This window comes from Rhipicephalus sanguineus, chromosome 10, assembly GCF_013339695.2.
Source record: "Rhipicephalus sanguineus isolate Rsan-2018 chromosome 10, BIME_Rsan_1.4, whole genome shotgun sequence".
Taxonomy (NCBI): Eukaryota; Metazoa; Arthropoda; class Arachnida; order Ixodida; family Ixodidae; genus Rhipicephalus; species Rhipicephalus sanguineus.
In genome coordinates this window covers 9,743,193-9,766,108 of record NC_051185.1, presented here as the reverse complement: position 1 = coordinate 9,766,108, position 22,916 = coordinate 9,743,193, and positions in this window count along the sequence as shown.

Here is a 22,916-nt window from a genome sequence, read left to right as displayed (position 1 = left end):
ACGGAAATTTACTATGCGCAGTCTGGAAAATGTGTACACGTGGAAATAAAAAAAAAAGAAAAAAGAAAATTAGGGTACTAAATGGAGAACAAACGAAATGACCACTATGAACAAGGCACGTTTCAATTGTTACGTCGCCACACGTAATTCACGCCTGCTCGGAATGCCTTCGTCTCGTGACATAAGCAGCCCTGTTTCTGCATGTCTGAATGGTTCAGGTGGTTGCGACGCAGTCGCGCCATTGCACAGTCGAGTGATTGAGCGAAAAGCGGTCGGTTTTCGACAAAAGCGGCCATATGCGACTAATTTGGTCGTGCGAAAGTCGCTAGCCGCAGGTATGAAGGAGTCTATATATCCTGTCGTTACACTTTAGTAGTTATTGCGACGGCATTCACAACCTTTGCATGAGTGCAGCTTGGCGCGCCGTCGTTGTCGTGGTTGTTATTTTATCGAGAGGCTTACAAGTGATGCTGACACCATCGTTATGTGAGCCGCAGGGATATTTCTTCAGTACAAGAGAGGGAGAAAAGGAGAGAGAATAGAGGAAAGGCAGGGGTTAACTACACTATGTTCAGTTAGCTACCCTACACGTGGGGAGGGGAAGCAGGAGCTAACCGAGAGAAAGAGACAAGACATGAGCGTACACAAGTCACACTACACACTTACCGCTCAGCGCACGTGAGTATTATGTAATTAAGGCGGTCACTTAATTCAGTCATTTTCAAGAAAGGCAGCAGGGCTGGTGTGGTTTTTCTCTGTTGATGAGCTGTGCAGCCAGGCTCCCAAGATCTTTTATTCAGTAAAAGGACGATCACCAAATCTGCTCGAGGCCCACTGGAGAGGCCGGCAATGTTAGTCAAATTGCAAACAGCAACACAAGAGGTGATCTGAGTATCTTCACGTTTGCTGTTATCGCACATGGGTGGATCCGCCATAAATTACTACCTTTAGCGCACCTAGGCGTTACGCTGTTGCCTGGAGAATGCCATCTATCTGAACGCCTACATCGAAGCAACTATATGATATACTGGAGACCCCCTCTGGCATATTCAACTTGGACTTGGTAGCTGGGACCCATTAGCAACATTGAATACTTTGCTTAGCCAGCAAACATGCCAACTCTGCTATAACCAATTGCACTTATAAACCCAAGTTGTGAGAGCTGTGACAACGAGTTAGTAGCTACTTTTCAGCACTTTTCGTACTTTTCGTACTTTTCAGCAGGAATACGAAGTGTGTGCTTTTGTGCCTGTGGCAGCACATTACGGATCCGCGAAATGCGTTTTTGAGCTCCACAGAGAGCCATGCAACAGTTTCAATTCGTCAGTACCGGTTTCCCAAATCCCTTTTCCGATATGTTCTCACGGCGTCTACCGAAAGATTGTGCGTTGCTGCCTTTCAAGTATCCAGCTCGTATATATGTGTCAGGCGCACGTTCGAAGCGGCAAGATTGAATCAGCGAGCATGAGGGCTTAGATAGAACACGGCGTAGTTCGTCCTGAAAATACATACGGCCGTGACCTGACTGCCATCACTGCTAGGGCTTGTGCTGCAATTCTCAAAGCACTTGGTACCACGGATGGTGCAACTGGCAGGGGCGTAGATCAGGCTGATTGAGACAGATGGTATGCGCATATGTTCATCTTCCTTTGTTCATATGTTCATATTCCTATGCCCATATTACTTCTTTTATGTATGGCTGGTTTTTCATGTGTGTACGCGGGTGATCGGCGCTTTGTCAGGCTTTCTGTGCCTTCACGCCGATCCTATAGGCAATTATGAATCAGAAAAAAAAAGATTAAAAAGACTGATGGTGAGGACTTTACTATTCACGTCGTCCGAGGATTCTATTGCCTCACAGTAGGCATATATTCCAAGAGTTGAATCTACATCATTTATGTGTTCAGGTCCACTTTCTAAACGTTCCCTCGTCGTCTTTTTGGGCAAGCGTTTCCATCATTGTGTAACTTCAGATATGTATAAAACGCGCAGCACTCGAAGGCATCACTGGACATGGTGAGTAATCTGAGGCGTCTTCTTATTCCTTGCGATATAAATTGTTTATATGGCGCTGTCGTTTCGAGTAAAAATTTCATTTTGTCGCACGAAATGCGAATCTCGTAGTAAGCAGCATTATAGTACGGGGGAATGCTAACATGAGAGGAAGTGATTCAGCGTCAGTGATTCTGGGTCGCGGTCTTGCAACACGAATACGTGAAGCCTAGCGTTAGCATTAAAACAGAGAAAAGCGAAAGCACCGATAGCTATACGGTGCATGCTCCCCAATAAACTTCATTTCTGGAATGCTTGAGTTGTGCTTAAATGTCACTGCTCCGACGCGCGCTCCTTCAAAACTGTTGAACTTGCTGGTTTGATGCTGGCTGGCGTGGCCCGCATTCAGACGGAAACACAATGCAGAAAGGCTTCTGCAGACTGCATTGAGAACCGGTTAAAAAAAAGATCACGTGGTTGAAGTCACTATGACATTCCGCACTAGCTTCTGACCACCTACGGCACGGCAATCTTCACTGTCGGATCACGGTTTTTGCGCGTAGTACCCCAGCCTATATGAAGCCAAAATTATCGTTTTCATCAAACCGCGGCTGAACTAGCGTACCGCATGGGCTGTTAATGATATTTTTGTATCTGCATTGTCATTTTCGCCCAGATATGGATGTATGGATGGATTATCTATCTATCTATCTATCTATCTATCTATCTATCTATCTATCTATCTATCTATCTATCTATCTATCTATCTATCTATCTATCTATCTATCTATCTATCTATCTATCTATCTATCTATCTATCTATCTATCTATCTATCTATCTATCTATCTATCTATCTATCTATCTATCTATCTATCTATCTATCTATCTATCTATCTATCTATCTATCTATCTATCTATCTATCTATCTATCTATCTATCTATCTATCTATCTATCTATCTATCTATCTATCTATCTATCTATCTATCTATCTATCTATCTATCTATCTATCTATCTATCTATCTATCTATCTATCTATCTATCTATCTCAGTGGAAATTACAATGCAGATGGATGGACGGACAGACGGAAGCTCGGGAAGCACCAACTACGATTGTTGTCCCTTGATATACTAGAACGTCATCGAATTGAGATTTATTGAGATAATGGTGCCGACTCTGTGACAACAGCCTCCATTAATAGACTCTACATGATATTATTTAAAAATTATCATAATTTAGCTAACACCATCCATAATTTATCAACGCTAGCCAACACTACGCAGTGAAAACAATGCATATACTGCACGAGTGAGTACGGCAAGCAAGGCTATTAAGGTTCACCGTTCACGACTTACTCGCAAATCCTGGAGATCGAGGTACTCTGAGGCATGACCTCACGCACAATAACGCGAGCCTTCATTGTACCAGTGATAACATTCAGAGCCGGCATGCGCTTGTTTCCCCGCACTTCGATCGCCTAATGTTTAAGCGTGCGCCAATGCGAGACGAGCCCACATCGCTAGTTTTGTCACGCGTATCTCGAGCCGGAACTCAGTCAGAACTTCGCCTTTGCTTGGAAGAAGTTCTGACGAGAGACTTCCTGTGCTCCAACTTCAAGGGCAACGGCACTGCATATTTCGAATTCCGCTGAATACTTCCTTGGCGAAAACATGCGCACTGCTGTTTGTGTTTACTATAGTGCTACTGAAAACTCGTGGGATCCTTCTCGCGTCTCTCCTTGCTGAGTGTTTGCGAAATGCTTGTGCAGAGTTTGTGCAATAAATGCGCCAGGGTGCAAGTCACGCACTGCTGCTATTTGGCTGAACTTGTTGTCTTTTTTCTTTTGCTTACGCTGAGTACACACGACGGGGCGTTAAGTATTCCCAAGCTTCCTTTACTGAGCTTGTAAACGAAAAAATGAAAAGAAAACCATACAAACAGAGTTAATGAACAGGTGCATATGCGGGTATCTGAATTAGTTGAAAAGGTCTCACACGACCTTGCCGCACTGACATGCGGAAGTAGAAAAAAAACATGTAAACTGAAAAAAAAATTAAAAAAACCTTTGCAGAAGAGAACTTGAGCGCTAGCGAAGACTTCCAAGGGAGTATTCGAACGAAGATTTTGTTTGAGCTAGTTGATTATACATAGTGCCAAGCGCGCTACTTTTGTAACTAGTGCGTTACACGCGTAGCCGCTGCCTTGCGCAAACCGCGCCCTAAAGTCTACGAACCTTCCAGATTATTCTAGAATCTTCTTATAGGCTTGAGCTCGAAAACGCGAACAGTTGAGATTATTCTGTAATTAACGCGGCCACCAGCGATAAGGCTCGAATGTTCAACGCTGCATGTGTAAATGCCGACGCGCCTTACTACAAATCAGATTATCGACGGCCGACGCTCTGTTCGCCGCTATCAGTGTACAGTGTGTATTGCTGTAGTTTGACTTTCCGTTTCCCGGCCACAAGTTCGGCCACATAGTTTTCTCTTGGAGACGCCGACTGCTGCCTTCGTCGACGTCACGACCCCGTGACAATAGTATGCGAATATCTAGGTATGAAGAGGACGAACACTAACACTGTCACCTGCCCTGTACACGGTGTTATTTGTTGTCGCCTTCGCGCCTACATATGTGCATTGGCAAGAAAAAAGAAACGCCAGGTCTGCGCGGAACACGCAGCACAGGCACAGCGAAAGCTGGAAAAGCGGCCTTGCTGGAGCCCCTTGTAAACACTCTTGGGGCAACTACTACAAGTACCCTTGCAAGGTACGCCATAAGTTATCATAATTCTTGCGAAGTAGGGATGCACACACTATGCCATTGTTCACCATTCTGCGGAGAAGCGACGTGCCCGCTACACATCTGTAGGGCATTATGTGCACTTTGTTGATCCTGTGTCTGATGATGATGAAGAAATATGGCTGATCCATTTGTAATGGGCGGGAAGCTTTAAACCACCCACTCGTTGCATAGTTCACATTGCTTGACGCGTGGTTGTTATTTTACACTTCTACCACGCTATATATTGCATCTGCTAACGCGATTATTTGCCCGACATGACGCCTGTGCAGGGTCTTTTTTCAAAGGAGGTTCAACCGGCGTGGCTCTGTGCTAGAATGCTCGACTGCCGTGCAGAGGGCCAGGTTCTAATCCCGCTTGGTCCTGGATATTTGTTTACCCGCTATACAAGAGAGCGCTTATACGGACACCGGTGGTGGCAGCGGCGGCGGACAACTACGCCACCAAAATCGGCTGTTGTTGTGATCTCATGACCGCTTTCGCTGTAAAAACTTATTAACCATGGCAATACATAACTTAAGCGACTAGCATCAGACCTGCGCATGGCATGCTATAGGTGAGCGTTACGAAAGAAAGACATATACGTAATAAATTAAAGCCTTTGGCTAACATAACGTCACGAGACTTTCACGGATAGCAACAAAAAAACCGAGGTCTTTAATTAAACCAGTACTAATGAAGTTTTACATCTTGTGCCTTCAGTTGCAGTAAGTAGCTAACGACTCACTTATCACGGCTGGAGACCTTCGTTTGTTTGAGCGTGAGAAAGTTAGTTATTCGGTGACTTTTTTTTCCAGCGCCTAGTCGCAGTTTTGACTTTTAGAGAGCACCTGAGGTGGGACTTGGTCCGGTTTATTTGTAAAGAGCTGGTCCCTTGAATACGCAAACAGTAACGCACGCCATCGTGTGCTCGTGATACCCGAGGTGACAACTATATAAGAACAAACACAACCACACACACGAGAGCGTTCCACTCAGAGTCGCTCGGACAGGCCAGTACATCGCAGGAAGCTTAAAAGCTTGTACGGCCTTAAGCGATTTTAAGTCTGGACGATGGCGCAGTATTCGTTCCTCTGGCAGATGCTGGTCGTCTGACTTATTGAGAGCTTTATGAGACATTGTCCCTGTGTGCAGTCGCACAGAAGATGTCGAATCGTTTCGTCGTCGCCGCAGTGTTCACAGGCGGTAGAGTCGGCCATCCTTATGCGAAACGCTTACGCACGGGTGAACGCGACGCCCAACCACAACCTACGCAGAACGCTAGCGTCACCTCGGCGGAGTCTTGGTGGAAGTCGAAGGCTTAACTTTGGATCAATTGAGTGTAATCGCGCAAGCGTGAAATGCGGCTAATCCTAATGTGACGTTGTGCATTGGCGAGCGAGCACGCGGAGGCTTCCGAGCAGCGTGTTTCCTGGAAAGCGTATACGCAAGGAGCATGGAAGCCAACACAAACTCGTGACGTAGGTGGTTTTCGGTTCTTTAGATTCAAACCAAATCGATATCGATGTTGCGAGGTGCTCTATCCTGTGTACAGTTATGAAGCACACGTTTTAAAATTCATTTAAGTTGTTTTATAGGCGTAATAGCCATCGTTATTCTGTAGATTGTATGTGTGTCCACGCAAATCCATTTCAGAAGTTATCTCGTCTTCAAAATTTTTTCCATTACTTTAAATGTGGTAAGAGGCCAGAAGAGTATGAAAGACTGATGCGAATGTAAAGCAATGTTCAAGACTAGAACGGCATAATGTTGAACAAGTTGAAAGGGACTCATCGTAGAAGAAAAGCAACGTGTGAGGACACAGATGCAGAAGAACAGAAGCACACAACACAAACGTGTTTGTTTAGTTTGTTTCTGTTTACTGCTTTCCACAATACAGTGCAAGATGTTTCTACTTAAGCTGTTAGGCTCGGTATTAGGAAAAAAAACATAAAAACGTCTTCTTGACAAGAACCCAGAAAGGAACATGACAATAATAAGCGTGCGCAGCGTTCATTTGTGCACGTGTGCATTGGCTATAAAGCAGAGGGAAATGGGGCATTTTCAAGAAAGAATGAAAGACGAGTGTACGACCAATCAGCAAGGTTCACGCTCTTGTAGAAGACTTCACGGTCTTATTTCTTGGTCTCGGCTGATTGTGGAGCGAGTGGGGAAGAACATGGTGTCTCATGTGGCACGTAGTGAGCACAGCCAGCAGGCGTTTCTGTTCCTGAAAAAGCTGTTTACATGTAAATAACTTCCTCCCCTGCTCGCGCATATTCTCATTCTGAGATCCACTAGATTTTCTGAACGACTCTGTTTTGAAACGCTTTCTACGTATGCACTTGCGAGTTTTTTTTTCTGAATATTTTATCTCGCTCTCTCCTCTTTCCGACTCCTGTTTAACCGCCCCTTACCGAAATACAAAAAAAAAGAAAAAAAAGACGAGTTATCATTATGGAAGGACTCGAGACTGAACACAAAAGGGCGTCACTCGCAATTAACTTTATTCTGAGAAAAACAGTGACGTATATAGCCGTAGTAGTAACTATGCGCAAAACACATCGCCTCACACGTTCGTTAAAATGCACTGGATAATGGGAAGCGCAAGAACCCTTTAATCCAGAAAAAGTCGAGAGAAACTAAACTCACCGCCATGTAGAACAACAGACGTGTCACTTACAGAAATTTTTTTCTTAGTTTTAATGCAATGCTTCCATGATTTCACGCACAAGGGTGTCTTAACTCTTACCAAGAGCGGAAACACTGGAAAACCCAGGCTCACGCAAGCACGAACCGCAATGCACAGGCAAATGCGCTGAAAGTTTATTTTAATCGAAAGTTCATAATCCCAAACTCTGTCGTTTATACACCGGGCTGTTTGGCCACTGTCATTCTTTGTTAGTTACGCGTTTTTTTCTATATCAGTAAGCGTATACTAACTAGCCCCACAAAAAGTTTTACTGAATTAAACACCCCTGTGCAGGCTAGCGAAACCAGTCACTAGTACCAGGTGAACCTCCCTTACTTTTGTTTTCATCTCTCTCTCTCTCTCTCTCATTCTGTACAACTGTGCTTTCTCACTGCCGCGTTGAATTTTCGGTGCTATTACAGATTTTTAGATTCTCCATACACTTTTTGACGTTACCATGTTACCGGAATACCGCATTACTGCTGTACCCTGACGTCACGACACGGTATGAGCTCCTCGTCACGTGCTCGCGCAAGATATCGTGACGTTTCCACGGCCGCTCCGCTGCGTGGCTCTGTTAATGACGCACATGCGACCATTTTGTATGTTTTGGTGCCTGACGTCATGACATCTAGCCATACTGGACCGTGAAGTCACCAGAACTGATACTGTAGCCTGACGTTACGCTGGTGTCGATGTCAGGGAGTGCTCCATGCGAAAATTGAGTTTAATATCAAAATAAGATATCTTACCAGCATTCACTGAGCTTCACACTTGCTGAGAGCCGTCTATGTTACAGGCAGTTTGTGTGACGGAGTAAATTCAGCTTCTAAAATTGGTGCCACTACCTCTTTGAAAAACGGCTATTCGATACTTTTGAATAGCGTTTATGTATACCCTCTCGGTGTCACAATGAGTGGACCGTGACTCCTTGGTACAACAAAACTAACAGCCTATCAGCGTACTGGTGCAAACTTTGCGCAAACTTTTCATTAAGAGGCCCCAATAGGCATTGTCCTCAAACCACGGATAGGAGACCCCTATATAAATGCCTGGCCATAACACGGAACCTTTGAAAGTGGTGCCTGTAATGACGAACCAAGATTCCGGAACCGGGACGCAGCGCGTAAGCAGTCATGCATGCTAATCTGCTTTGCGCCCATACGCATTAGCGTGCTCTTCACCGCACGGCTTAACTCGCTTCACGGATATTTGCGCCAGAATGCAGTTTTCTCGCAAGAACGCCTCTCGCTAAGAGCTTGTATTGAATGAGGATGGCACAGAAGAGCGCCTCCCGATGAGCAAGCGTGTATTCTTCCCCCGAAGCAATTACGTCACTGTTTTGGACTGGTCAATTCTTTGTACTTCACGGCAGAGAAAAAAAAAAGAGGAAACCTACTTCTTGAGCGTAACCGCTGCAGCGCCGACCGATGCTTGTTATAATATCTGAGGTTAATATTAAATCCTGGAGCTTTACGCGTCAAAAGCAGGAGCTTAATGAGGCACACTTAAGGTGTAAAAAAAATTCTGGAGTGGAAATGGTCCCTAAAGGGAAGCCGCCATCTTACCAGGGGCATGATAAAACGTTAAACGAAACGTGCAGCGAAAAAAAGAGTTTTAGACACTCGCCCTAAGAGCTTAAGACGGCAAATTTTTGCGTCCTTGCGTTGCTTATTTCCTAAAGATGCCTCAAAGTCCCGTCAAGTTTTATTGGCAAGTCATGAATATTAATTTCGATATGTTACTCTCGTCGGATCTAACAACGATCTCATATATGTTTGCCTATTTTATAATTAACCTAACGTTTACATTAAGAGAGCGAAATAACTTAACCTCATGCGGGCATCGACCGGCTATCCAAGGTGGTCGAAATTACCCGGGGCCCTCCACTGCGGCGTCCCTTATAGCTTGAGTCACTTTACGTCATCAACCCCGTAAACGAACCTACAGACTTTTGCTAGTCAACAATTTCTTTCTTTCTTTCTTTCTTTCTTTCTTTCTTTCTTTCTTTCTTTCTTTCTTTCTTTCTTTCTTTCTTTCTTTCTTTCTTTCTTTCTTTCTTTCTTTCTTTCTTTCTTTCTTTCTTTCTTTCTTTCTTTCTTTTTTTCAATCTTTCTTTCTTTCTTTCTTTCTTTCTTTCTTTCTTTCATAAGAATTCTTGTCAGAAGAACATGAAGGGCGCTGACTAAAAATGAAGTAAAAAGCCACAAAAAAGAGTTACCTAAAAAGAAACAAAACATGGGCCCAAGCGTTCGTAATTCGCTTCTGCCTGTCTGCTCGCTCCCGCTGCTATTCATCAGCTTACATGATAATTACCAAACAAGCGCACATCGCAACGTTGCTGACTCAAAGGCTTCTTCGTGGGCTAGGCTTCCGCATGGAAATCCAGTCAGTCGCCTTTGGTGTTTCTTAACAACGCTTATCATGCTATGCATACTTCTCTTTCCTGTGACGTGACTCTCTCATCTTTACACTGAAAGCCTTCAGAGAAAATGACTTCAGTCAAAAGCAGAGGCCTCTGCTGCGTATATTATCATCATGTTTTTTTTTGCAATGAGGCGTAATTTCTTTCGTATATAATACACACACGCACACGCATACACATGCATACACACACACGCATACACACACACGCATACACACACACGCATACACACACACGCATACACACACACACATACACACACATACACACACATACACACATACACATACACACACACATACGCATACACACATACACATACACACATGAACATACACATACACACACACACACATACACACATGTATATTTTGTGTGTGTGTGTGTGTACACACACACACAAAATATACAAAAGGTTCTAAAGTGATGTCGGGGTTCGATTATACGCGAACTTCGGTGCTCAAGTAGTCTTCCCGGCACTACTTTGCGGTAATCCAAAAGAGGTGGCTTCGCAGCACTACACGGGTATTTTTTTTAACCCGCAGGTTGTGCCTAGAAGTGCGGGTTATACGCAGGGGTGGGTTATAAGCGAGAAAATGCGTTATCGTTGAGCTACAGGGCATCACAAGAGAAGCAAATGCTGTTTGTTCCCAATAACATTCGTTAAAGCGGCAGTGCTTACAAAAGCACAATTTACTAACCATTATGGTGATCTGCTGTCCTTCCAGATGTCGGGCGTCTGGAGACTTTGCTGATGTTTCGTTAGTCCTGACAGTAAATGCGTTAGCGTGGCTGTTAGTTGTTATGGTAATATGTTGGTAATTAAATTTACTAGTGACAAGGGCGCCTTGTTCGTATTACTCTGTTTCCCAGTGCGTAAATTGTCTCGCTGCATGATTCTGTTTCGAGCTGGAGCCATTCTAATTCTGACTTTTCTCTGACAGCATGACAATTTTCAGGTTGCTTCGTTGATCAATTTCTCAAATTGGCTGTGGGGACTAGAATTTGCTGTGATGACTAAAAGTTTCAAGGAATACTGCAACACTTTCTGCAGCATCTGTAGTACCTGAAAGGAAAAGCCTGCTTCACCCTTGGTAATAGATTGATCGCACTGACGTCACTGAAACAGCCACGTTGGAGCACCGACGTGGCGGAACGTGAACTTTGCGTTGTCACGTTTTTGTTATCATTACATTGCATGCTGGTTCCTTCGTTATTCATCTACAGAGGCCCCATAACGTTCCAGCGACGTCGTTAGGAAGGAAGGAACACAAAAAGGGAGAAGGCAGGGAGGTTAACCAGACAGCAGTCCGGTTGGCTACCCTACGCCGGGGGAAAGGGAAGGGGAGTGGAAAGATGGGAGAGACAAAGAGAGAGAGGGGGAGCGAGAAAAAAAAGGAAAGGATCAATAAATGAGCTGACACGTATGTGGCGGTGGCACTGTACAACAGTCATAGGCGTTCACAAAGGCCCGTAGTCCTTAAGAAGCACAAAAGTACTTTAACTGCCTTGTGGGCCGCCGAGCGATGGGGACGGTGCTCCAGCAGCATCTGCACGGAGAGCGGTCGATCGTCCAATCGTCGCATCGCGTCAGAAAGAGTTCGTCGTTCAGAGGCAAATCGAGGGCAGCGGCATAGCAGATGATCAATGTCTTCCTCAGTACTGCAGACCTCGCATGCTGCACTGTCGTTAGCGCGTGACGTCGTTAGCGCACTGAAGCAGGTTAAGCGCCGCGTGATTGTATTGCCTTGACGTCATCTAAGCCACCATGTTGTGCGTCCATGACGTCACGTGCAAGCTATCAATTTATACAATCGGGGGACCGGACTTCTCGCAACTAAATATAATGAGCAGCAGTGAGCTCATTACATTACCCTGAAGTTCTGAATCAATCGCGTTACTTCTCATCCCTCCTTCCCTGAAGCTAATATTTGGGCTGACAGATAATTTATTATCGTTAGCTTGAGGACACATACAGGCATATGCAAAGAGGAAACGTAGGGAGGGAACAGTCCAATGACTACCACTGAGATAGGAAGCACACTACAGATATTGACAGACCCTTTAGCAAACGCTAAGGAGAGCCTGTGTTCTCGCGTTTGATTGACTCCTAATTCACACCTTCATAATCATCATCATCATCATCATCCTGTCTATGCCCAATGCAGGGCAAAGGCCTCTCCCATGTTCCGCCAATAAACCCGGTCCTGTGCTTTCTGCTGCCACGTTATACCTACAAACTTCTTAATCTCATCTACCCACCTAATTTTCTGTCTCACGTGGGAGGCCAAGATCTCCACACGGGACCTAGACGACCAACGAGGACTCGTCGCCAGGGCCCGGGAGGCGATCATGGCCAGAGGATTCCTAGACTAAGGGACCCTCCCACCTAGAGTGACCCCAAGCTTAAGAGCTAGGGGACACTGTTTTGGCAAATTAAAAGTTTATTTCATCATCATCATCACCCCTCACTACGTGCCACATGAATACACCAATTCATACCTTATAGATCTTCAATTAGCTTTAACTTTCGCGCCAACCTCAATCACATTATCTGGGCAGTCGCGCACTATTAATCACAGCACCAACCCTACATTTAAGAGAACCACGTTCGAGCTGTGGGAAGCTATGCTGCTCAGCGCGTGCACGGAGGACCAAGTCTGGGCAGTCCGGCTGGCCGAAGACGCCGCCAAGACTCAAGGTTTGGCCTCCGCCTGAGAATGGGGGGCTCCGATACGGCTAGTCTCCCGGCCCCCGTCTCCCTTGGCCCCAACAAGGACAAAAAAAATTCGGCAGATCCCACGCACTGTGGGAATCGATGTATTGCGAAGCAGCCAGCAAAGAGCTGCATACATCCCAATGCCAATGAGCTTGCCCATACCCGCGCACGCGAACTGTCCCACCGTGACGGGCAATCGGCATCTAATTTTGGGGATGGCATCCGGCAGCTTGATTCTCTCCTCACCTTTAATGAGATCTGCAAACATTATCAATTGGCCACCCGCAACTCTCGAGGACCCAGTCAGTCACATTAAGAATGCTGCAAACGGGTACTTACCCGTCGCCTTTAGTGTACAGCAAATTTATTGACAGCATAAAGCCGCACTGCCTTCATTGCGATGAGAGACGATGCACGTTAGCCCACATGCTCTGGCAATGCACGGCGCTGCGCGATTGCGAGAATCTCAGCACAGAGGACGCCTGGAGGACGGCAATCACCAGCTCGGACCGGGAGGTCCAAATCCGGGCTGTCCAGAGGGCCCGCAATTTGGCGGAGGGGCTCGCTCTTCCTGTCCCCACGTGGGCGCGGCCCGCAGCCGACCCTCCCTCTTGAGGGGAATCGGCTCCTCAGGACAATTTATAAATAAAGTTCATTGACTGACTGACTGATCGCCTTGTTTGTCTTTGAGCCAAATGAAATAATTCATGCCATGGCATCTAGTCCAACATATATCGCATGTTTGCCATGCACGCATGCATGAACAATCTAGTATACACCATGCCAATGAAACGCATATTCCGGTATATACAATGCATGACCTGTCGCTTATGTTCATCACGCACTCGTGTTGTGCCATACCAGTTTTGGTATATATCCAGTTAACAAAACGGCCAGAAGCACACCATGACAGTGGCATGTAAATCATACCGTACATGACATGCATAACATGATTCACATGTTAAGACCTCTCATTTATGTTCGTCATACAGTCACATCGCGCAATATAAATTTTGGTGTATATCAAACGAGCGAAATGGCCGCGAGTGCACCACGAGTATGGCATGTAAATCATGCCATACATGACATGCATGTCATGATTTTCATGTTAACACCTTTCATTTACGTTCGGCATACAGTCGCTTCGCGCAATACCAATTTTGGTGTATATCAAGCTAGCGAAACGGCCGCGAATGCACCATGAGCGCGGCATGTAAATCATGACATGCATGACGTCATGTCGCGGTTTTCATGTTACCACCTGTCATTCATGTTCGTCATACAGCCGCGTCGCCCAATACCAATTTTGGTATATATATCAAGCTAGGAAAACGGCCGCGAATGTATCATGAGTGTGGCTTGCAAATCATGTCGTACATGACCTGCATGTCATGTTTCCATGTTACCACCTCTCATTTACGTTCGTCATGCAGTCGCGTCGCGCAATACCAATTTTGGTGTATATCATGCAAGTGAAACGGCCACGAATGCGCCATGGCCATGGCATGTAAATTATGTCGCACATGTCATGCATGCCATGATATTCATGTTACCATGTCTCATTTACGTTCGTCATACGGTCGTGTCGCGCAATACCGAATTTGGTGTATATCATGCAAGCGATACGGCCGCAAGTGCACCATGAGCGAGGCATGTAAATCATGACATACCTGTCATAGATGTCATGGTTTTCATGCCAGCACCTGTTATTCATGTTCTTCATACAGTCACATAGCACAATACCAATTTTGGTGGATATCAAGCAAGCAAAACGGCCACGAGTGCGCCATGAGCATGACATGTAAATCATGTCGTACATGTCATGATTTTCATGTTACCACGTCTCATTTCCGTTCGTCATACAGTCGCTGTGCGCAATACCAATTCTGGTGTACATCAAGCTAACGAAGCGGCCTCATGAATGCATCATGAGCGTGGCATGTAAATCATAACTACATGACATGCATGTCATGGTTTTCATCTTGCCAACTGTTATTCATGTTCTTCATACAGTCACTTCGCGCAATACCAATTTTGGTGTATATCAATCTACTGAAACGGCCGCTAGTGCACCATGAGCGTGGCATGTAAATCAGGTTGTGCATGTCTTGCACGTCATGATTTTCATGTTACCACCTCTCACTTACGTTCGTCATACGGTCGTGTCGCGCAATACCAATTTTGGTGTATATCATGCAAGCGAAACGGCCGCAAATGCACCATGAGCGTGGCATGTAAATCATGACATACATGTCATGGATGTCATGGTTTTCATGCTACGACCTGTTAGTTATGTTCTTCATACAGTCACATAGCACAATACCAATTTTGGTGTATATCAATCCAGCGAAACGACCGCGAGTGCGCCATGAGCGTGGCATGTAAATCATGTCATACATGACATGCATGTCATGATTTTCATGTTATCACATGTCAGTTATGTTCGTCATACAGAAATGTCTCGTCATACCAGTTTTCGTATATATCCCTTCATTTAAACGGCCGCGAGCGCCCAGAGACCATGTCATGTAAATCATGCTGCACATGACATGCGCGTCATGATTTGCATATTAGGACCAGTCATTATGTTCGTCATGAATTCTTGGCCCGCCGTACCAATTTTGGTGTATATGAAATTAACGGAACGGCCGCAAGAGCCTAAGGTCGTGGAATGTAAATCATGCTGTTCATGACATGCGTGTCATGATTTTCATGATATGACCCGTCATTTATGTTCGTAATAAGGCCATGTTATGACACACCAATTTTGGTATACATCCGACTAACGAAACGGCCAGGAGAGCACAAAGTCGTAGGCGGATAGATAGATAGATAGATAGATAGATAGATAGATAGATAGATAGATAGATAGATAGATAGATAGATAGATAGATAGATAGATAGATAGATAGATAGATAGATAGATAGATAGATAGATAGATAGATAGATAGATAGATAGATAGATAGATAGATAGATAGATAGATAGATAGATAGATAGATAGATAGATAGATAGATAGATAGATAGATAGATAGATAGATAGATAGATAGATAGATAGATAGATGGAAATGGATGGACGGATGGGATGGATGGGATGGGATGGATGGATGGGATGGATGGATGGATGGGATGGGATGGGATGGGATGGGATGGATGGATGGATGGATACGCTCAAAGTTCGCTAAGAAATGCTTCGCATTTAAAATAAAATTTGGTCTCTCTCATGTATTCACATTCAGTTTACAGTAATTCACCTTTGACTTCCTTTGGTTCACTAAATTCACATTTCACTCACCTTATGCTATTTAAGGGCGTTTCTAATCATTCGGCATACACTTGTTACATTAATTCACTTTAATTAACATTTTATTCACCTTTACTACACATTCTTATCGCACGCGACTTGTGATACCATTTGTGAAATCAACGCCGGACGCCGAATTTTGTTTACTCATGAGCCTTGCAAGGCTTTCACCTTGATAGAAATACAAAATCAACGAAAATCACAATGTTTTACCCTGAGCTCGTATAATTTCATATTTGTTACGGACGATAGAGGGCGAAAGTTGCTGGCCAAAAATTTCCTTTCGAAATTCTGAACATGCCTGTATATCATCGCATAAATGCTTGCATAAATGCATAAATGCATAAATGCATAAACATTATATGGTATATATATAAACGAACGAAGCTCTCACACCATGAAAAGAAAGCTAGTGTGCTTTAGCGTTCGGTGTTTTCGATGTAAAGCCTAAGAAAGAACACATCACTCAAGAAGAGAAAACACGGGGAGCAAATAGACCCTACGCTACCGCGTTTGGAATGCTTAATGATGCGATTGGACCGTTATGTTTTTGCACGCTCACCTGTTTCGTTCAAGCTCACACAAGCTCGTAGCGTCATATAAGTTACTGGATTTCTCTTTCTGCTTATGTGCGTTCATCCTAGCGTTTGTAAAAATGTGCTGAGAAAGAAAAGTTCGACGTCGTCATTATTTATTCGAAAAAAAGGCGTAAGCGCTTTTAGATATTTTCAACGCTGGTACAAAAGAGGCTGAAACAATAACAAAAAGAAAGCTAGGAAAGAAAACAGCAAACCCACAGAAATCGCTTAGCTTACGCCCAATTCAAAGGTTAAAAGTCAATGCAGTGACATTTCATTCGAAAAGTGCTGACTCGTTTGGTAGTAAGAAATAATGATACGAGATATCTGCGAACGCTGCGTTCGCTTCCACGCAGAAACTGTACACACAGCTGTTGTGAGAGTGTCTTTGTTGATCCTGACCTGAAATGGTTGACCGTAAACCGGAATTTTTTCAGTGACCCACCTGAGCCGATATTCTGTAGCAGTGCACTTTTTTTTTTTTTTTTTTGCAGGGAAGATGTTTCAGCCGGCCGTAAAAACTTTGGTGTGTACAAAAGCCCCTCGGAGCGCCTCACGTTGCCTAGCAACCGCCAATGCCACAGCTGCGGCTCACCTGCTCCGCGAGACCGGCATGCGCTCTCTTCCTCGTCTTCTTCATAATCTGCTTCGCTGTCAAAACACGGGCCGCCGATTGCTCCGGCGCGGGTGTTGGGTGAGTCAACGAGTACACAGAGAGAAAAAGAAAAAAAATAGAGAGAGAAATAAATAAAGAAAGAGAAATTCTACAGAAAAAGTTTATTCGCAAGGCGAGATTCGCACCCGCGTGCCCACAATCCGAAGCGAGAGTCATAACCACTCGGCTATCCAGGCACGTAGCAGAGCATAGCATAGCCTTTTATAGTATAGTGTAGCAAGGGGGTGGGAAAGGGATTTGAAGGTGAGGAGCAGGGGAGAGAGTAAATCATAGCATAGAAAGAAGGAGAGAAGTTGTGAGAACGACAGACACGAATAAAAAGAAAGAGAGCGAGAATCAGAGAGAAAGAAAGATATGGAGAGAGATAGAAAGTGAAGCGACAAATACAGACAGAGAGAAAGAAAGATATGATGACCAAGAAAGAGAAAGTAATACAGAGAGAGAAGAGAGAAAAACAAAGAAATGGAGGACTAATAAAGAAAGAGAAAATTACCAAAACTTGGCAGAACAGCAACAGCCAGGACTCTACCTATAGACCTTGTCAACGAAGGCTCCCTGGGAGCCGCCATAAGCCTCTCTGGGTTGTTGTTAACATGCGTGACCCCCCAAAATGCACTGCCGAGGCTGTGACGTCAGCTTTTGTACTCTAGTGCAACAGCCCAGAAAGGTGGGGAGCCTTCTCTCCGTTAAAAAGGTGTATAGGTGCCCATCAGCACCGCTGTCTCTTTAGCATTGCACCTCCAGTGCAAGCTACACTAACTCTTTATCTTATGTGAATGCATTTTCATTTCTTTCATGCTTGGACAGGGGTCAGACCAATGGTCTGCTTCCGTTATCAGCGGGATCAGCTCACCGTGAGTGATGGACGATAAAAGTAACGTTGTATTCTTTGCGGTGCTGAGCAGGACTAAATTTAGTCAAATACATTTCCGGGTAACAGATACACGTGCTTGTTTTGTCGGCAAACAAGAGCTATCGAATGAGCTTCTTCACTGCCTTCCATCGCCTGATCGCAAGGAATGCGTCCAAGCAGGGCCGACCGGGAGGTTTGTACGGAAGGACATTGGATTGCGTGGACGAGCACATAGGTGACAGGGAACATAATTGAGTGCGAGATCGCAGAGCTCGTTTTGGCTGTCGCGTCGCGTGGTAATTGTACCAGTGTCGCATGCGGGTTGGCAGAAAGAATGTCTCGCGTAGCAGCGGCCATGGCAACCAGTATGGGACTTTGCAATGGAAGAGATGGTCCCAATGCTTTTGTAACCATTCGCCTCAGTGTATGTGGAGCGCATCTATATATCGCAAAGTGGACGGTGGTGTTGTGAGGCTGATGTCACCGTCGTGTTAGCTGTCGGCAACGGTTGTTTTGCGATGCGTGAAATTGCGTGCCATAGTCGGAGCAAAGCGTAGACTGTGTTTAATTTCGTTCCATAGGTGAGCCGGATTGCCCCGACCATGAGTGGAGAATGAGAAGGAGGAAGCAAAGAAGGAAAAGAAGGAAGTTCAATCAGACGCTCGTCTGGTTCCCTACTCTACACTGGGATGAAGAAATGAAAGCATTAAAGGAAAGAAAGAAGAGAGAAGAAGGCACTGTAAGGGTACATGTGCGCCTGTCCACTACACGCCTACAAGCGATTGATTAACCCGGTTCATTAAAAAAAAAAAACAGCATAAATGCCCACGTCGATCTGCAGGCCTCGATTGCATTGGGCCACGATCCGAGTATCTTCACTTCTGAAAACGGTCTGTCATCTAGTTTTTCAGCGCACTGAGTAGAACGTACGTTCACGAAAGCGTACTCGTTTCGCATAGGAATGGCAGACACCTCCGCATGTGACTCGTGCAACAGTGACGAAGCAATAGAGCACATGCTGTGTTTTTGTGATTGCTTTGTGACCGAACGCAGTCACCATGAATGGAATCCGTGGGTCGGTGGCGTTGTGCTTGGATATGCGTGCATTTGCATATGCCACGCAAACTTCGTGCACTCTAACTCACTCTAAGGTTAAAAAAAGAACTAAAACTGTGACTCAGAGAACACCGCATCTATGACACATGCTAATGCATCTACGGTAAAATAGGGCGAAGTAGCAGTGTGTCAGAAGCTGGAAGGAGGATAGTCAAGGCCACAAGTAGTTTGCAAATTTAATTTTCGTGCTCTGAAACGCAGTTTAGGGTTTCAAGCGCTGAACTGTGTAACAAAAGTCGTGCGAAAGTCTGGCTAGTGTTTTTGTGTCTGAGTATTTTTAAACCACAAAGAGCGGAAGGCGTTATTTCGCGTCTTAAAGGAAAGATGTAAAAAAACATCTTCCTCTTCTTCTTGAATGCATGTTGCAGAGTAAGTGATAGGCGGCCCCGAGACACACAAGTCGTGAAAGGCGAGAAGCCGTCTTGTGCAAAGCAGACATACTGCGTGCCTAAGCAGCGTACGGTATTCTTATGCGAGCGATAAAAAATTTTTAGAATGACAGAAAATCGAAATTACTACAAGTACTTTCCTTTCCAGCCTTCATTTCCTCCTCTCACTTCGTACACAAATTGCATGCAAACAGCCAGACGAAACTGAAAAAATTTATAACTTCGCTAAGGACAAAACACCAGAAACGAAGTGGACAGGGCATTTATAAATTTTTTCAATTATGTCTTACCAACTAGCCCCCCAACGTACGCTTCTCGAGCCAGACGAAGACGCTCTAAACCACCCTCTTTCAATGAAGAGTTCCTTTCTCAATCTTTGTTGACAAGGAAAGCCTCTTCAGTGCGCAAGATGTTTGAAAGAAAAGGGAGAGATTGGACAGGGCTCTCTGATTAGCATCATACCTCGCAGCATTAGAGTCACGGATACATGATGACGCGGAAGAGTTGAGCCTACCGGTGCCTTTATTTAGTAGCACGCGAAAACTAACTAAACCCGAGCACCCCACATTTCTTTACTTTCAGTGTTAGTTTATGCGCTCCATTGTGCCTAAAACACGTAAGCTGGTGCTCTCTGTTATTACGCATTGTGGGAACAACGCGTTCAATCACCGTCACGTGAAACCTGAACCGTGTAGTATAAATCAAGTATCAGTACACTTCGTCAGCCTATTATCACTAAACACAGGCGCAGACATCTAGTGTTGGCCACAGTGTGCAGCGATGTTCGCCCCGCAGCCATGATATTGCTTGTTTGATTTGATTTAGTTTGAAAGCTACATATACATTTATGAACCCATATCCTTCAATACCCTTTCAGATATAGTGATGTGAAAGAATGTTAGATACAGTAAGTGCAGCTATATGAAACGCTATGAGGCATAATAGCCGTTAAAAAGACGCACTGAACTCAGGTGACAAAAGCAGCTCTTTGGGATCTACGATGTACGCGAGGCCCTGGACTTGGGGCCCCACTCATCGATCTCATGACCCCTTACCCCAAACTCCTACGAATAAAGGTCTTCCTCTGAGAAGACGCCAGAAGTGTCAAAGCGACGCAGACTACGTTGCTGTTTGAAGAAATTGGCTGCTGAGAAGATCGACTTTGAACTCGCCATCTGCTCGCTTTTCGACCGAAACCCACCATTTGCAACGAGTTGCGTCCGGTCGTTTTGTGATTTGAGTGTTGTGGGGCATTTGTGACGAACTAGGTCGCACTACCTCCGAGAGCCGCGGTTGACAATGATTCCTGAACGTTTCAACCTTGCCCTTGCTTGCAGCGCTTCGCCTTCGTGGCAAACTTTGCTGTCTGTCGCTCAGACTCGTCGCCCAACGCTTTAGCCCACTACACGGCGAGCTTTCGATCATGACCGGATTGCTTAGTGCAAGCACGTACTTACAACTTTCGGGCGCGCGTCTGGTGATGAAAGCGACGCTCTGCTTTCGAAAGGAGGGGCAGAAATAACGAGCACTGTAGTCGTTTACAAAAAAAAAAAAAAAATAAACGTAAGCTCCGTAGTCGCCGCTGTTCCACCCAGAGAGAACTTGCATAGATGCCCTATGCAATTGCATTTGCTCATTTCCGTGACGTCAAGCGCCTTTCGCGTATTTCGGGTAGGCGAGTTTCCCATACAAACGCACGTTGGCATGGCTGTTCTTAAACTTGAACTTCCTGCCAAATTTCAGCAAAGATTCTGAGAGTACTGCGCATCCAAGGGTAATATTTAGTGCAGGGACGAAGATATTTTCTTTTTTCTATTGGCACGATATAAGCAAATGTTGGCGCTAAAATAAACACGCCGGCTACTCCTTAGCTCTTGGAGGTGCGGTAACATAGAGGGTCCGAAATTTCCCAACATAACAAATTCGCAGCACACACAATTTACACGTCGAAGAACTTTTGAAGTTATTTTTCTGTTTTTGTGCACTTATGTATGTACCACGCTGCCAAGATAATGTAGAAGATCGCAGTATCTATAAATAAATAAAATATACACGATGATACTATGACGTCTCAAAAATACACAGAATGATGTCGCCATACACGAAGACATGAAGGAAGTTATATATCGTGTAGATGAATTATCACGTGAATAGATAGCGGTCAAGACAACAGAGTCCTAATTTTGATCACATGCGCATCTTGCGCAGATATCGTGATAGCCGCGCCGGGAAATATATGAAGCACTCGCAATTCATTCCATTGGGCCATCATGTGTAAGCACACCATCGATCGCCACTAGGCGACAAGGAAATTAAGTATCTCCGCACGTGATAATAGCACCGTCATGGACTAGTTGGGACGCATGCGCTGACCCCACCCCCCTCCCTTTTGTTTATTTCCATTTCCCAAGAAGCGTATATATTTGTGCACATAGGAAATAAACGTTCCCTGCTATAAAGCCAAGCCAACAAGCTCAAGTTTACACCTTTTTAAAACAGAGTGAACAACCACGTATATTTATATACACCATAATGTTAAAATAAAACCTAACACACATAACACAACCTTCAAGACAAGCATAGTAAATAGGCATATAAATACACACTGACTTTAAAACAACAAATCTTAAATGCGCTAGTTATGTCCAAGAAGTCACTATCTTCAAGTTCCACCGTAATGGCACCAAGCCCTCCTATTCACCACTTCAATAAAAAAAAAATAAAGCGCACTTCTGCAAATTTATTAGGGGCCACTGGCCAACTGAGTGGTCTGTGGCCTATTGCCATTAATGTCGATTTAAGTCGGCACATTCTCAATGTGCATAGTAGCTGCGTTAGCAGCCAAAATGTACTTACTGTTAGAATCAAAACTATCTAACAAGTCGAAGTACTGTGGCTTGCATAGTAGAGAGAAGGCTGGAGGCCTGCGTGACGGCTGCGAGGCTTACTGTGGCTTCTGTGATATAGTGTTACATTGTGAACTTTCAACGAGAGTTGTTTTTCAAATTTGTCGTCGCTGATTTTTCCACGTTTCCCCGTTAAGAAGTCAGCTGCTCCATTGAACACTCTCTCAATGCATGCGCTAGAGGGAAGGGCGGTATTATAACGTAGGACCACCTTGCGCACCAGCTCGTAGCTGCGCAGTGCTTCGATGCTAATGTCCATGTCCTCTACGAAGCGTCGCGCTTCGATGATGCTGCGGCTCGAGTAAGGCGGCGCAGGTATGGCGAAGGAAAAGGTGAAAAAAAATATAGGCTCTGTAAGGAGCCCCGTCTGACAGGAAGTAGGGTTCCTAAAGAATGCTCACATATTTTTCTGGACGTGAACTGCCGTAGAAGACTGGTTACAACTTAATTATGAAAAAAAAGTAATTGATTACTGGTAATCAATT